The 16,048-nt window shown below is 39.5% G+C and overlaps 1 protein-coding gene across 3 annotated transcripts in view; it reads right to left on the bottom strand.

Moving 5' to 3' along the window:
* NELL1 (neural EGFL like 1) overlaps window positions 1–16,048 on the bottom strand; it is a 714,969-nt gene that overhangs the window by 600,035 nt on the left and 98,886 nt on the right. The window lies entirely within an intron of this gene.

Genomic DNA, 16,048 nt, shown 5'->3' with positions numbered 1-16,048 from the left:
CCTCATGGTGACACCTTGGGCCTCTGACATGGAGATCAATTGATCCACTGTGCGGTAACAAGCCACAAGCTAATTAGCAAAACTCAGTATTTAAAAGTGCAGTTCAGAACCCTCTTTCTATTGTCTAAAAAAGGCCATCTGTGTGGGATGGATTTATTGATGGCTATTTTTAGAATTGCTGTCTTTACTTTTCTAAGAATTAAAGGGAAATAGAAGCCATGTGGGACATCAGGGATTGACAAAAATTGTCAGAGTGATGCGATTAATCCTTTTTTTTCTTCCCCCCAAACAAAAAGCTGTAACTGGACAATTCCTAGATATTGAGTAGGGGAGAAAGACTGAAGCTAGTCACACGTGAAGCAGTATTTCAAGTTATCACGGAATGAAATGTGCAATTGAGTTTTTCCTTTTCCAAGATTATTATCATGTTTTCCAGACCCATGAGAAATTCTTAGTGCCACCACTGTACTCAGCACTTTAGTCATAAAATGCAGCAAGCAACTTTTGGACACTCCTCAGACACACACCAGGGTTTGTACTTTCGTACATGGAAGAACTATTTCATGCCCTCTGCCTCTTTTCTGAAATGCGTGATCGTCCTTAATATTGGGCCTGATCCCACTGCCAGGCATTGCACTAAGTACTCCACATATGCGATCTAATTTATCACTCACAAAAACCTACAAGATTGATATCATTATCCCTTTTTTTTTTTGAGACAGAGTCTCACTCTGGTGCCTGGGCTAGAGTGCCCTGGCGTCAGCCTAGCTCACAGCAACCTCAAACTCCTAGGCTCAAGTGATCCTTCTGCCTCAGCCTCCCAAGTAGCTGGGACTACAGGTATTTGCCACCATGCCCGGCTAATTTTTCTATATATATTTTAGCTGTCCATATAATTTTTTTCTATTTTTAGCAGAGACGGTGTCTCGCTCTTGCTCAGGCTGGTCTCGAACTCCTGAGCTCTAACAATCCACCCGCCTCGACCTCCCAGAGTGCTAGGATTACAGGTGTGAGCCACCGCGCCAGGCCCATTATCCCTTTTTAAAAATAAACTGAGACTCAGGATTAAGCAACATACCTAAACCTGGATTTAAACTTAGATGAGATCTGACATTCTGTGAACTTTCTACCAGTTTGTTGCTCATCTCAGAGGCATGACCACAAAATCGTGAGGATGGCCCCAACTGGCACTAACTTCCAGCAACTCATTCATACAGACAACTCAAGAGCTATTTGCCTAAACAGGTAACCAGGCTTGATCACTAGATTTGGGAGATTCTGCTGCTTTTCCACTAATCCACTGAGTTGGCTGACTCCACTAGCCAGACTGTATTTAATTTAAAAAACAAAATGCATCTTCTATGAGAACTAAAATGAATATACCGTAAAACTCAGCCTCTATGATGGCTGCCTCCCAAATCTCATGTCAGAGAACAAATGCATATTTCTTGCTCATCTTTCACAGGGGATATCTCCCCAAAGAGAACAGCACAGGGGGAGCAGAGAGTCAGGACCAGCCTCTGACCCACTTAATTTGTGCCAGTACAAAGAATCAGGCCCAAGGTCATAAGCTAAAAAGGTTATTGATACCATAGCAGCCAGCTTCTGGGCCCAGATACATACTTATTCATAAATTAATATAAAACATTTTATAAGACTGCAAAGGAGGAAGACATTTATTTTAAGGGAATTATTCAATTTCTTCTAAGCAGCTAGAATACTAGAAGAATCAATCAGAAAACTTAAAAGTCAGGAAGACCTTAGAGATTATCAAGTCACTCATTAAGTCATTCAACATGCCTTTACTGAACACATAGTAAAGAACTAAAAAAGGATTTAATATGTCTATCCCACTCCCAAGATGCTCTAACACTAGTGAAGAAGGAAATGTGTCCTCCCCCACAAAAACGGTAGCGAGTTGCCGAAGAGAAACAAATGAGGAGTGAAGAAAAGCTGTCATTTCATGATTGACTGCCGTATGTCAGGAATATGTCAAGTTTATTATCCCTATTTTACAAATGCGTTCACATATGATCAGAGATATTAAGTACCTTGCCTAAGACCACACAGCATCTGTATAGAAAAGTAGCATGATTTTATTAAATATATTAATATTTGAGATCATACCAAGATTCACACATCATGAGAAATTTCTCAATTACTTTATTTTAACCAACAGCAACTGCTGGGGGAAGGAACACAACCTCGAAAGGATATGAATGACAATTAGAAATTTCCCTAGAGAACACCTGATGGACGCATAAAAAAAGGAAGCAAATACATTTAACCAGATTAAACCACTATTCTTGGGGTTATGGCCTCATTGAGCAAGTGATCAATGTATTATAAGCAGATCGTTTAAAGATTACTTTATAAAGCATTGGAGTTAAGTGGTTACTTTGGGGTAATTACAAACATATAGCTATGAGCAAAGAAATCTGCCCTAATGTTAGGCAAATGGATACTTGTGTCTTGGAATAAAGTTTCTGACGGCATCATGCACACATTCAAAAAGTGCTGCATCTCAAACAACTTAGATGAAAGTCAAGATGATGTGTTTGTGAAAAAATTTGTTAGATAACTGCTGAAGTGGCCCTAGGGATGATAAAGACATGAGATGGCTAAGTGACATCTGGATAACATTGTTTCATGAGGGCTGGGAGGGAAATAAGGCAATATTTCCAGGCAGTAACCCTCTGCTAATAGAGATGTGAAGCTCAGTCCTGATAGCGACTTGGAGGAGGCAGTCATTTGGCCTGATGGGATTTGGCTGTGGCCTGGAGGGAAGACGCATGCTTTGCAGTAGACTCTTGTTTCTCAAAGTGTATGGAGCAACAGCATCAGCATCACCTGTGGAAATTCAGATTCCTGGGCCCCACCCAAGAGCTACTGAAGCATATTTCAACAAGACCCCCCGATGATTCATGTGCATATCAAGGAAGAAGCACTCTAGGAGAGTTCGCCAGGTGTTGCTTTACTTCCCGGCCAGCTGGTCATGGTGAGGGAAGCAGAAGTTTGATGCTACGAGCAAGTGAACAGAAGGCATGTGGTGCTGGCAGGCAGAGGAAGGACATTGGAAGTGATTGTAAGCTGGTGTCTAGCAAGCAATCTACCCCTGACCACCCCTTACTCTTCAGGCCTCAAGTGCACTGGGGTCTTCCTGGGAGTTTGGAGGGGAGGGAAGGGCAGCTGTAAGGGTGATAAAACTACAAGCCAGATTTTGTAAGCAGACTTTCTTCCTTTAGCCCTGGACATCAGCCAAGTGTGTTGTTCTAACAAACTGCCTTGGTTTCCAGAAAAGCCTGCTTATCCTATGAATATTTGAAAACAGCAGTGGTATTCCCTCCTAAGTATGTTTTTCTTTTTCAGGACAAGCATCTGGCAGCTCCTTCCTTTATACTCTCATCCCCTACATAGACTATGAGCCCCTCCTAGACAAGGATTCCTCCTTCTTCCTCCTTCCAGATCTGTCCCTTTGTTGGTCACCATGCTCTAGGTATAGTCAAATGAATCAATTTTCCACTTAAATACAGCATCCAGGAATAAAGGCACTTGTGCAGATGTGGTCTAATGCAAAGTACAGGGACACGATCATCTGCTTTGCTCTGGGCTGTGCACAACTATGACAGCATCCTAATGCTTGCACTGACTTTCCCATCAACTAACACCCCAAGTCTTCTTACACAAAGTACTATAAAGGCAAATCTTTCCCACCATGCATTTACATAGCTGAATTTTTTAAACACAAGCCTTTGCTTAAGTGCTAGACAGACCTTACCCAGAACATGCATGAGTAATTCCCCAAAGCCCACCCTTGGGTATTAGGCACAATCAGTATTACCATGAACTGAAATCACACTTCATAGGACTATCTGAATTCCAAAGTATATTTGGAAACAAATTTCAGGAATAACAATTCCAAATCATATAGGTATATAAACATCAACTAAGTTATTTTTACTAAAATGTTTATCATTTTCCCCAAAACTGATACCCAGGTATCCCATTTTGAGATTTTATATATATATATACTAGACTAGAAGGCTAGATATACTTAAAATGTTAAAATGTTTATTGCTGGATGAATGTGTGTCTTCTGTATACAAGGGTGAAAAAAACGGTAAAAGTTAATTTTAGATAGTATCCAATACTATTATAATTTATTAGTAAAGGCAAAACATTTCTTATCCAGCTATTCCATAAAACATTTCTTTCCCAGCTATTCCATAAGAATATATATTGGCTATTTAGAGAAATACTTCACACCCCACAGGGCTCTAGAGTTAGTGCAGTGCCTGCTTACATTCCAACAGGCCTCTCCGTGGCCCTGAACAAACAATGGCTTCCTGGGTCTGGGTGGGAAGGTCAAGGCAAAATGGGTTTGAGAAACAAGGCCACTCTCCAACCCAGCGTGTACTCCTGGCAAGATTCTTGGGGCAGGGAAAAAACCAGTCAGGCCTCCAGCTACTTTCTATAAAAGGAGACAAGTCACCACATGTATATAGAGAAGATGTCCCCAAATCTTGAAAAATCCTGAAGATGATGAAAAACATGAGTTTCCCACCATAGTGCCTCAGTAATGGTCAACTCTAGCTTTATGAATAATAACAATGATAACAAAAACAATATAGCTAACATTAGTTACATAATAATAGCTAATACTTATTGAGTACTTGTCATTACCAGGAGAACTGCCTGTAAGTCTTTATATTTCACATCAAAATAATCCCTACCACAGACCTGTGAGATATTTGTTATTGGCTTTAACAAACACTTCTTAGCACTGATTATGGGCCAGGCACTATTCTACAAATGTTTACTCATTTAATCTCATAACAACCTTAAAAATTACCAACTATTATCATCTTTACTTTGTAAAAGTTGGAATGGAGGCACAGAGAGATTAACTTGCCCAAGACTACACGTGTAGAAAAGAACAGAACTAGGATTCAAACTAGAGCAGGAACCCGAATCTGTGCAGCAACACGAGTCCATACTTTGAAACACTACCTCATTTTACAGATAAGAAATTAAAGATTTGAAGCTCATACAGCTATAGGTCACAGAACTATGGCTTGAGCCTCACTCTGGCAGACACTAAAGTGGGTGTACCCAATGGCAACACCTCATTATTTTCTGTTGTGTCAGGTGTTTAATATATTCCCTTTAATTCTGCCAACAATCTTAAATAGTAGTTGTTACTATATTCATATTATAAGTGTGAAAAATGAGACTCAAAATGATAAAGGGTCTTACCTAAAGCCACATAACTTCCAAGATTCAAATCCAAGTCTGCTCAATTCCACCACACTGAGCTCCTCTCTGGGTATAGTGGCAAGTTCATATCAGGGTCAGAGGGCAGGAGAGTTCAGGCCAACTAAGGTGGCCTCACCCATGGTCCTCATGAGGCCCCATGTTGCCAAGGCATCCCCTCCCAGACCCAGATGCTGGCCCTCATTTCTCATTATCATCTCATCACCCTGGAGAGATGCTACCATTGTTCATGCTGAAGCCCTTTTCTCTTCCCTGGCCCTTTGGCCACTGCTGGGATCATGATGAGAAGAAGCCAACAGCACCAGGCAGGTGTACTGTGTCCTACCTGAGGACTATGGGCACTGAAAAAAAGACAATGGCACAATTTTTAAGTAAATAGTAGTGCAAAGAGCACTGGCCTGGGAATACAGAGGCTTGAATTGTAACCTTAAACCTGCTATAGACAAACCATGTAATTTTTGGCAAACCTTGTCCCTGCCTCTCTGTGCCTCGGTTTCTCCTGGCTGTGAAATAGAGTAACTGGCTCTGATCAACAGAGCCATAGGATTCCTTGAGAGAGCCTTAGAGTCTGTTGGCAGAGGGAAAAGACAAGGCTACAACCCCTTTTAACCAGAGCAGCTTTACTTTCATCTGTAACATAAACTGGAGTTTTCCCTAAGATTTCATTTGGATAAAAGAGATCTATCTCCAAAAATAGTTTTAAGTCATTGAACTAAATACTCCTTAAGGTCCAGCTCAGGTCTAAATTCCTGTAATTCATATATGCTTTGCAAACTAATAAACTTGAAAAGAAAGTGAATAATTGGCTGATCAGTTAGTTTCATTCCACCCGGACTTTCCTGTCAACATTCAGGCTCCAGGCTCCTTAGCAGCCTGCAGGAGACAGGATAGGAGACAGCGGATATAGCAAACATAGCTAATACCCACACCCCGCCTTCTCCCTGGGCACACAATAATCTTCATTTCCCAGTCCTCTTGAATCTAGGAGAGACCACATGAGTGGTTGTCACCAAAGAAACAAAGATAAAAGCAGGCCAAAGCAGTTAACAGAGGTCATGCCTTCTCCATGCCAGTTGCACAGGTCAGCGGAGGATTCTGAGGCCTTTGTGGGTGGCAGCACCATGAGGTAGAAAAAGCCTGGGTCTCTAAATGACTGCATGGAGCAGGGAACCATTCCTCACACAGATTAAAATTAACATTGAACTGGGATGTAAACAATATAACTTTTACTGATAATAATCAAACGAGATTTAGAGGTTATCAGACTACCTTGACTCAGTAAAGAGAGGTACACGAAACTGAAGAAAGCTGAAAAAAAAAGAAAACCTGAGAAGTAACCAAGGAGAAGCCCAGACCACATTGGGAATGCAGCGTGTAGGTGTTCTAGTTGACAACCCCAACTGGGATCCCAGCCAACAGCCATTATAAACACCAGCTCTGCGAGTGAAAACACCTCCAGCCAGTTTCCCCAGCTGTCCACTCTTCCCAACTGCAGCCACAAACATTGTAGAACAGAGATAAGCCATCCCCTTCCAGGCTCTGTCCAAATTCCTGACTCACAGAATCTGTGAGCATGATAAGTTTGGGGACGGTTTTGTACACATCAATAGAAATTGGAAAACTCTAATTTCATATATACAGATTTTTACCTTTAAATATTGAAACTTTAATTTAGGCATGTCTCTACTGAATGCCTGGGTCATTTGTTGGCCAGATGACCAATTCCAAAGTGTCAATTTTCTGCTTATACATAGCCGACAGATTTAAAACTATGCATTTTCTTTTACCTCATAAAAGATGGAATTCTACCAAAAATGTAACTTCATACTAACAAACTATTATATCTTTTAAAATACATGATTTTCAGTAGCTATTTAAAGAAAAAAATACCTACAGAATACTTTGGTATCTTTCTCTTTAATCCATTATTTTTCTTGTATCAAGCCCCAACATTTTGGCCACAAGCTTCTCACCTACACAAATGGAAGTGGCCACCTCAGTGGTCCTTTCATGAATCAGGTATCTTTGGGTTCCAGCCCCAAGTGCCCTCCCAGTCTACAGAGCTATTTGACTACATAAAAGGAAAGTCCTACCTTACCTGGACAAACTTCTGGTACTCCCAACTTCCATTTCCTTTATTCAGAGCAATATGGTATAGTAGAGAAAAAAAATATACACCAGGAAAAAAATATGCCAGTTATAAAGGGGCTTCAGAGCCCAGTCCACCCTGTTTGTATTAAGTCCTTCCTTCTGCCATTTAATCCATCTGTGAATGTGGGCAAGACACATCATTTTCCTAAGCCTCCTTTTGTTCAACTAGCAGAAAATAAAACATCTACTTCACGGGTGTCTTCTGAGAATAAAGTGACATAACATTTGTAAGTCACCTTACAAAGTGCCTAGTGTCCAATATTGATCATGATTTCCCTTCCTTATCTCTTTCTGTATGCACGGAAACAGACTCAGAGAGGTGTAATGCTGCTGGAAGTGTACACGTCCTGCCTTTTCTCAGAAAGAAGTCTTCGTCTGCCTTCCCCTTTCTCTTGTTTATTCTTGACCTGGCGATTTTACTTGTAGCTGTAAAGTTATGTATTAGTTCTGTACTCAATCCTCTAAGCAAACGTCTAGCAAGAGATTAATAGTGACAGCAATTACAAACTGCTTCTGTTAGTGAAAACAAAGCAGTCACTGTTACATGAAATGTAAAAATAAGGATCTTTATACCAATTCAAAACAGTTCTATTATAGTCTTAAAAATCCACATGGTATTAGCTGTGCTATACTTACTGAAGAAAAGGTTGGCTTCTAACTTCCCCAGATACTGAAAAGCAGGAGAAAAAACATGGAAACTTAGGAAAGTGAAGATAGACAAATTTTTAACTGGGAGAAGAAATTTAAAATAAAAGCAGCCATTCAGCTAATTTACTGGTACAAAAGGAGAAGAAATCATTTGCTTTTGATTGCCAAAACATGCAAATCAAATCAAATCAAATATTTATTAAGCAACCAGGCATGGAGCTTAAAATTGTATAATGCATCTTATCTTAAGCCTAAGGTAAAGCTCTGGACCTCCAGGAACTCAAAATTAATATGTTTATGAATCTCAAAATTTGAGAAATAGGAACTAGAATAATAACAGAAGTAGTTGTAGTTGTAATTGTACTAATGACCAACACATATATAGCACTTTCTATACATCTAAGTTTTACTGAAGACTTAAAGAGAAAGAATATTGTTCTCAAACAAGAAATAAAGTCTTCAGTTTTTAAAATTTTCTTGAATTTTTTACTTCCGTTGTCCAAAAATTAATATTTAATATGATGCACCTGTCATAATTAATGAACAAATATATTAATACATAAATTTATTCAGATTACACAGTTGTCTGTTTAGATCTTTTGCCCATTCTAAAAATTGGGTTGTCTACATTTTGTTGAGTTTTAAGTGTTCTTTGTATATGTTGGACACAAATACTTTATCAAATATGTGTTTTTCAAATATTTCTCCCTGTCTGTGACTTGCTTTTTTTATTCTCTTAATAGTGTTTTTGGCAGAACAGAAGGTTTTAGTTTTAATAAAATCTAACTTAACAATTTTTTCTTTCATGGATCATGCCCTTCATGTTGTATCTAAAAGCTCATCACCAAATCCAAGGTTATATCGATTTTCTCCTTCATCTTCTTCTAGAAGTTTTATAGATTTGCATTTTACATTAAAGTATATAATCCATTTTGAGTTAACTTTTAGAAAAGGTGTGAAGTCTGTGTTAAATTCATTTTTTTTTTTGCATACAAATGTTCAATTGTTCAAGCATCATTTGTTAAAAAGACTGGCCTTTCTTCCAAGGTTTTTTAATGCTCTGAAAGCAAGTAGGAATACATTAACATTATTTTGTCCCACTTCTTTAACTCAAATGGTAGCATGCTATTCTCACTGTTCTATACTTTTTTCATTTATCGTAACAAGAGATCTTTCTTATACACAGAGCTTCCTCTCTATCCCTACAGTTTTCGATTTGATACATATTCTCCCTCTCAAAATTAAAACCACTCATTTCCTCATAACACAAATCCAAATTACAACTAGGTAAAGGCCCATTTTCTCAAGCCTAAGCCAGGCTTATATACTGTGAAAGCAAGATTGAAAATCATATGCAAGGGATGGTACTAAGTGTTAAGTAAGTAGCAAGCCCTAAAGGAATCTGCATGCCACTTGATACAGTAGAAGAAAAATTTATGGAAAAATAGAAAACAATACAAGCCTGACCTTTAAGGGGGTGGGGAATCCACTCTTGAATGGTGATCTGGGAAAGTTTCAAAAAGAAGCTAGATGTAGAAGAATTATCTAGATTGGAGGGACAGGGGTGAGAAAGCTGCTTCAGGACAGGGAAAAGAAAGTAAAAACATGGAGGAAGAGTACACGTGGCATGCTCAGGCAACAGAGAAAGAATAGGTATGAACAGCACTGAAGATGTGTGTGAAGAGAGCAGAGGAGTTGTGAAGCAGCCAGAAAGGTAAACTGGGACTTTTAATAAAGCCAAGCTCTGATATTTTGGCCCTTATCCTACAGCCTAGTGGTTCTCAACCATTTTGTGCCATGACAAACAGACGGGTGACGATCATGGTCATAAAACACTCCCACTGATGTCACTAGTTATGCAAACTTACCTCTAACTCCAGTCCTTTCTCCTCCTCTCAGAAAGCACATCAAATCAGTAGCTCTATGTACCCTGATTCCACTATAATATGTTGGGGTGCTTTTTTACATAGTGAATCAAAAATTTATATTTCCAGTCTCAGACCTGGAAATAGTTCTGAGCTATATACTTGTAAAGCCAACTGTCTACTCAACAACTACTACTAGAATACCCCAAACTCAATAATCCCAAGATACAACTCCTGATCTTTCTCCTAAAACCTGGTCCCCATCTATATTAGCCTAAATTAGAGTAAGAGCAAAAAACCCTACACATTGTCTTTGACATCTTTCTTTCCCCAGCACCTGAGGTGCAAACCATCAGCAAGGTCTTTGGCTTCTATTCCTAAGTATCTACCATGTGCATCCACTCCTCATCTCCTTCACTGCGATCACCCTCCTCTTAGCCACCATCATCTCTTACTGGCAACTGCACAGCCCCCCACCAGGTCTCACTAAATCCACTCTGGCCCTTTCCAATCCATTCTACAGCCAAAGTCATCTTTTCAAAACAAAAATCCAATCATATTATCAACCTCTTCCAAGCACTGCCACTCCCAAGCTTAAAATCCATCAATGGCTTCTCACTGCTATTGAGCCTATGCCTAGAATCCTGAGACCTGGCCTCCAAAAACCCACATGCACTGGCCCCTGCCTATCTTTCCAGCTTCAACTTGTTTACTCTTCACCTTGCTCTCTACACACAAACCTTCTTTCAAGTTTTTACACATGCTGTGCTTTCTCCCACCACAGCATACTTTCCCCCACAATCTGGAACACTCTTACCCCCTTCTTTACCTAAATAACTCATCATTCAGTTCTCACCTTAAATGTCACCTCCCCAGGAAGGCCACACTGCTAGGCACTCCCCACGACAACCTAGGTTTTTTCATGAGACTATGTTCATTTCCTTCACAGTTACCTCTGTTTCTACTTAAATATTTTTCTAATTATTTTGTCAACATCTCTCTCACAATGAATTGTAAGCTCTATGACATGTGCACCATATCCGTTTTTGCTCATCATTATATGTTCAGAGCCTAGTATAGCACCAAATGTATTGTAGAGACAATAAACATTTTTGGAATAAATAAATAAATACAATAACACATCTCTGGTTTTTAGTAACAGTAACAAATCACATGTGGTACACCTTAAAGCTGATTGTGATAGAACAAAGGGTTGTGACACTGAAGCTCAGAATCACTGTGATAGAAAATAAAAGTTTCTCATCAAGGAGGTAATTCAGTAAAAGCACCCTTTAAATAATGATTATAATAATTGTTAACATTTATCAAGTCTTGCCACATGCCAGCTTGGTAAATACTTTATATACAATATTTCAGTGAATTCTTGTAGCAAACCCAGGGAGGAACTATCATTATCTTCATTTAACTAGTGAAGAAGGGAAAGCAGAGAGAAGTTAAATGGTGACTAAAGACACAAAACTAGGACAATGATGCCTAAGCCAGAGTCTCTTGGATGAGAAAACCATGAGAATCCACACAGACTTTTCTGCCCTGTAACTGAAACTACCACCGATCTGTAAGAGTCACTGTGAAGCCTGACACCATGGCAGAGAGCTCAACTGGGTGTGAGACCAACCACCGAGAGCTGGAAAAGAAACAGACACTTTAAACATGATGAGTGCCAGGTGCACTGTCGGGAGAATGAGAATGGACGCGCTTGGGACTCTGACTCGGGGGGATGGGTGGGACATGGAAAATGTATATAACCTAAACTTATGTACCCCCATGATGAGCTGAAATAAAAAATATATATATATAAAAAAAAATAAAATAAAAAAAAAAAAAATAAACAGAAGTAGGGTCAACCCCTCCTCTGTCCATGGTGCTGATGGCTCCACAGTACTGGAGACTTAAGAGGGTGTGCTCTGGTCTAGTGACCCCCGACTGCTTCCGTTAGGAAGACTTGAGCTCTGTGAGATATACTCTATTGTAAAGTACTTATAACTGGCATGCTGTAAGAACCCAGCATATGTCAGTTATTATTATTAATATCATTATTTAAATGTTAGTTTTACTGAATCTCCTCCTTGATGAGAAACTTTTATTTTCTACAACAATAATTATCAACCTCAATGTCAAAGCAGTTTGATGTATCACAGCCATCTGTGAGGTGTTCCATATGTAATTTATTACTGTTAATAAAAACCAGAGGTTCATTAATGTATTCATTCACTTATTCCAAACATATTTATTGTCTCTACAATATGGGAGGCCCTATGCTGGGCTCTGAAGATACAATGATGAGCAAAAACAGACATGGTCCATGTGTTCACAGAGCTTACAACCCAGTGAGAAAGACAGGTGTTAACAAAATAATCACACTAATAAATGTAAAATTGAAAACAGGTAAATACTGTATAGGAAAGGAACACAGTTCTGTGATAAAGCCTGGATCAGTTTAAGTCCTACTGGGATAAAGCCACCCAGGATGATAAGCACAGGCTAAACATGAGCATTGCAAATAATCTCTCATGAGAGTGCAGGGTCAGTGAGAAGAACCGTGATTAGGAATGAGCCTATAAGATGGGGCCCAGGTAGACCTAAGTGTTAACATTTCTTCATAGTAAAATCCTAAAACAGGTGAGGGCTATATGGCAAATCTCTCAGGAGGCCACTAATAAGGCAAGTGTAACAAACTCCCACCCAACCCATTTGCCATTACAGAGCCTCCTCTGCAGTCAGTATCACTGCTAGTGGAAATAATGACCAAACAGTCCCAAAAAACAAGTTATTGCCACTCGCCCTGTTCCTGCCTCAGGAGAGGACACCTGGATCAGGTGAATTCATCTAAAATCAATTTGCCTAGGGCTAATATATGTAAGTTAACATTTGCCTAAAGCAGCTTTATCTAAAACCAAATTTGACTAAAACCAATTTACCTTCCTCTCACATGCAAATTCTTATAAATTTCACAAACATGAATTTTATGTGAGTGGTACTATAAGGGGAGATTACCATTACATAAACTGGCCATTGGGTAAATTGATTTTAGAATAATGTATTTTGGGCAAACTTTCAGGCCCTAAGCCCAGTCTCTAGCAGTTCACAAGGTAGGTGAGAAGGCTCTAGGCTGCAGGGCTTTCTCTCACAGTCAATGGAACCTTAGGAAGCTGGTATACCCAGAGTCCCTCCCACCTTCCAAAAGAACTTGTGGGCTTCAAAATTAATCAATTTATCCTGCCCTGCTAGAAATCTTGTTATATTCCCCATCTCCACCATACCTGGTAAGGGCTAAAGAAGCTTCCTGGCTACCGTCGTCATGAAGCTGCCTTTGTCTAATCTCTGATCATCTCAGGACATCCAGGTATCTAGGAGGCAGAGCTACGCTGAATGCAGTGTTCTTTTAAAGCGTGCTTCAAAGTTTAGGGGGCATGTGAGTCATCTTGTTAAAATGGAGGCTCTGATTCAGAAAGTCTGGGCTGCGGTCTCAGCTACTGCACTTCTAATTGGCCCCAGGTGCTACTGTTGCTGCTGATCTGCAGGCCACACTACCAGCTGCAAGGGCTTACAAGATGAGTACAGCTGTTAAGATGTGCGGGTTGGAATGGAGTTGAAATTTACTGGATATTAGAAGGTATTTTCTAGTCTTAGATAAGAAGATGCACGAAAATATCAGAAACTTGTTACTCCTATGTTCTTAGAGTTTGAAACTGTTACAGTTTGCTGGGCAATGGTTTTCAAATACTAAGAAAACATCAAAAGTCAAGTCTTTTAATAAGATGATTGCTATGGTTTGTACCCACCAAAACTCATGTTGTTAATATTTGATCCCCAATGTAGTGATGTTGGGAAGTGGGAAGTGTTTGGGTCATGTGGGCAGATCCCTCATGAATGAGTTCGTGCTGTTCTCACAGTAGTGAGATCTTGCTATCCAGAGACTGCATAAGTTCCCACAGGAATGGATTAGGTAGGTCCCAGATGGATGCATTAGTTCCCATGAGAGCAGGTGTTACAAAATAAGTTTCCTCCCCCTGTTTGATACCTCTTCACTCATATCTGCTTGCCCTTTGACCTTCTGCCATGGTATGATGCGGCAGGAAAACCCTCACCAAAAGCCAAATAAATCTTTGCTTTTATAAATTACTGAGCCTCAATATTCTGTTACAGCAACACAAAACAGATGAAGACAATGATGAAATAATTGTTTTCAATATCAAAAATTTTACGATCACATAAAGTACATCCCTGCCTATTGGAAATGCATTCTTAAGAAAAGAGTTCCTCCCTTTCTATCTCACTAGGAGGCCCAGAAAAACTATTTCATGCTAAGGTCTTCCTTTAACAGAAGACCTTACAATGAAATATCAAAACAACTTCTGCTGGCCTACTTAAACCACAAAGAAGTTAGATGAGTGAGATGAAGAAAGAATGTGAGCAATGGGTGGAGTAGGACCAGATGTCACTGAGCTGTGGCTCTCCATCCCCCCTCCTTCTTCCACAAACAGGCCCACAGGAGCACATCTTCGCACTCCAGTGGTTCAAAAGCAGTTTCTCATTTGAAGCCTGGAAAAGACCTTATTATAAAGTATTGCTTCCTTTAATTATAAAAGGAAATATGGAAACTTTACAGTGAAGAAACCTGGTAGGCTCCACCTTAACCAAGTGATCATGGTTAGCATCACCAGTAATAATATATATTGACATCAGAAATCCTTTGACATGATGCATGACAAAAAGACAACATGGCTTTGATGATATCCTTGCCAAAAACGCATGACTCAATCATGAGAAGATGTCAGAAACTCAAACTGAGGAACATTCTACAAAATAACGGGCCATACTCTTCAAAAGTGTCAAAGTCATGAAAGACAAGGAAAGTCTGAGAAATCGTCACATTTTGGAGATTAAGAAGAAATAATAACTAAATGCAACGCAGGATCCCAGACAAGATTCTGAAGCAGAAAAACAAAAAACAGTATCAGTGGAAAAACTGGGAAAATTCAAATTAGGTGTGTAATTTGGTCAATGGCCCTGTAGCAATGCTAATTTCCTTGTGTTGATAAATTTATCAAGGTAATGTAAGATGTTAACATTAGAAGAAGCTGGGTGAAGGATATACAAGACTATCATATTTGATAGTCACATCATATTTGCAACTTCCTTCCAAGTTTAAAATTTGTTCCAAAGTAAAAGTTAAAAAGCAAATTAGTTTCCTCCCCTAAGAAGTCAAGCCAAGGAAGCCACACTAGTGGTTGATGTCCCCATGGAAAAGTCTAGGATATTTTTTTATACTTGCAGAAAAGCAAAGACTGGATCCTCTGGACATACTCTCTTGAATCAGATTTCTGCAACCAAGCCTTGGCTCAAGGCTTCTCCTTCTCATGCCCCCCAGGCATTGGATCATTCTTACAATAAATCAAGGGAAGCCATCAACTCACCCTGGTTCCAATTGTGAAATCCACCTTCCATCTGTCATACAGTTGCAGAAAAGTGAAACCTTAAGAATAGTTAGAAAGTGAGACACTAAAACTGACTAGAGGAAACTTTCTGGAAAGAAAAAAATGATGACAAAGAGATCAGGGAGCACAAAAAAGAAATTAAGAGTTCTCCCATCCTGCATGAGATTGCGTGGGTATCTGAGAACAAGAAGGCCTGAAGGCACACAGAGGGCAGAATATAGTAGATCACCAATTACTGGGGAAGAGGAACCCCAAGACAGTTCCATAAAGCCCTCACCTCCAGCCACCCCCAGCAAGAATTGAGTATGTACAAGTTCCCTAATTTTAACCTTAGTAAAGTGCCCAGAAAATGGCTCCTTGTATCAGTCATTAAGGTAATGACAAACTTGGGGGGGAGGGGTTCCATCACTAATTCTTGTCTGGGTCTCTAGTGTTTGCAAGTTAGATGTAGAGACTAGGTTTCAAATATGACTGATTTTAATAGCTATTCTAAGAGTAGAACATGCAAGGTAAACAAGATATTCAGAAAATTTTAAACCATGACCTTTGGACTGAGAATAGAAAGCACAGAATCTAAATAATAATAAAAATAGTTACCAATTATTAGTGCCTACTATGTGCCAGACATTGTCTTAAAAATCTCAGAATATG

The sequence above is a fragment of the Lemur catta genome, chromosome 7 (genome assembly GCF_020740605.2).
Source record: "Lemur catta isolate mLemCat1 chromosome 7, mLemCat1.pri, whole genome shotgun sequence".
NCBI lineage: Eukaryota > Metazoa > Chordata > Mammalia > Primates > Lemuridae > Lemur > Lemur catta.
This window is presented reverse-complemented; position numbering and strand designations above follow the sequence as displayed.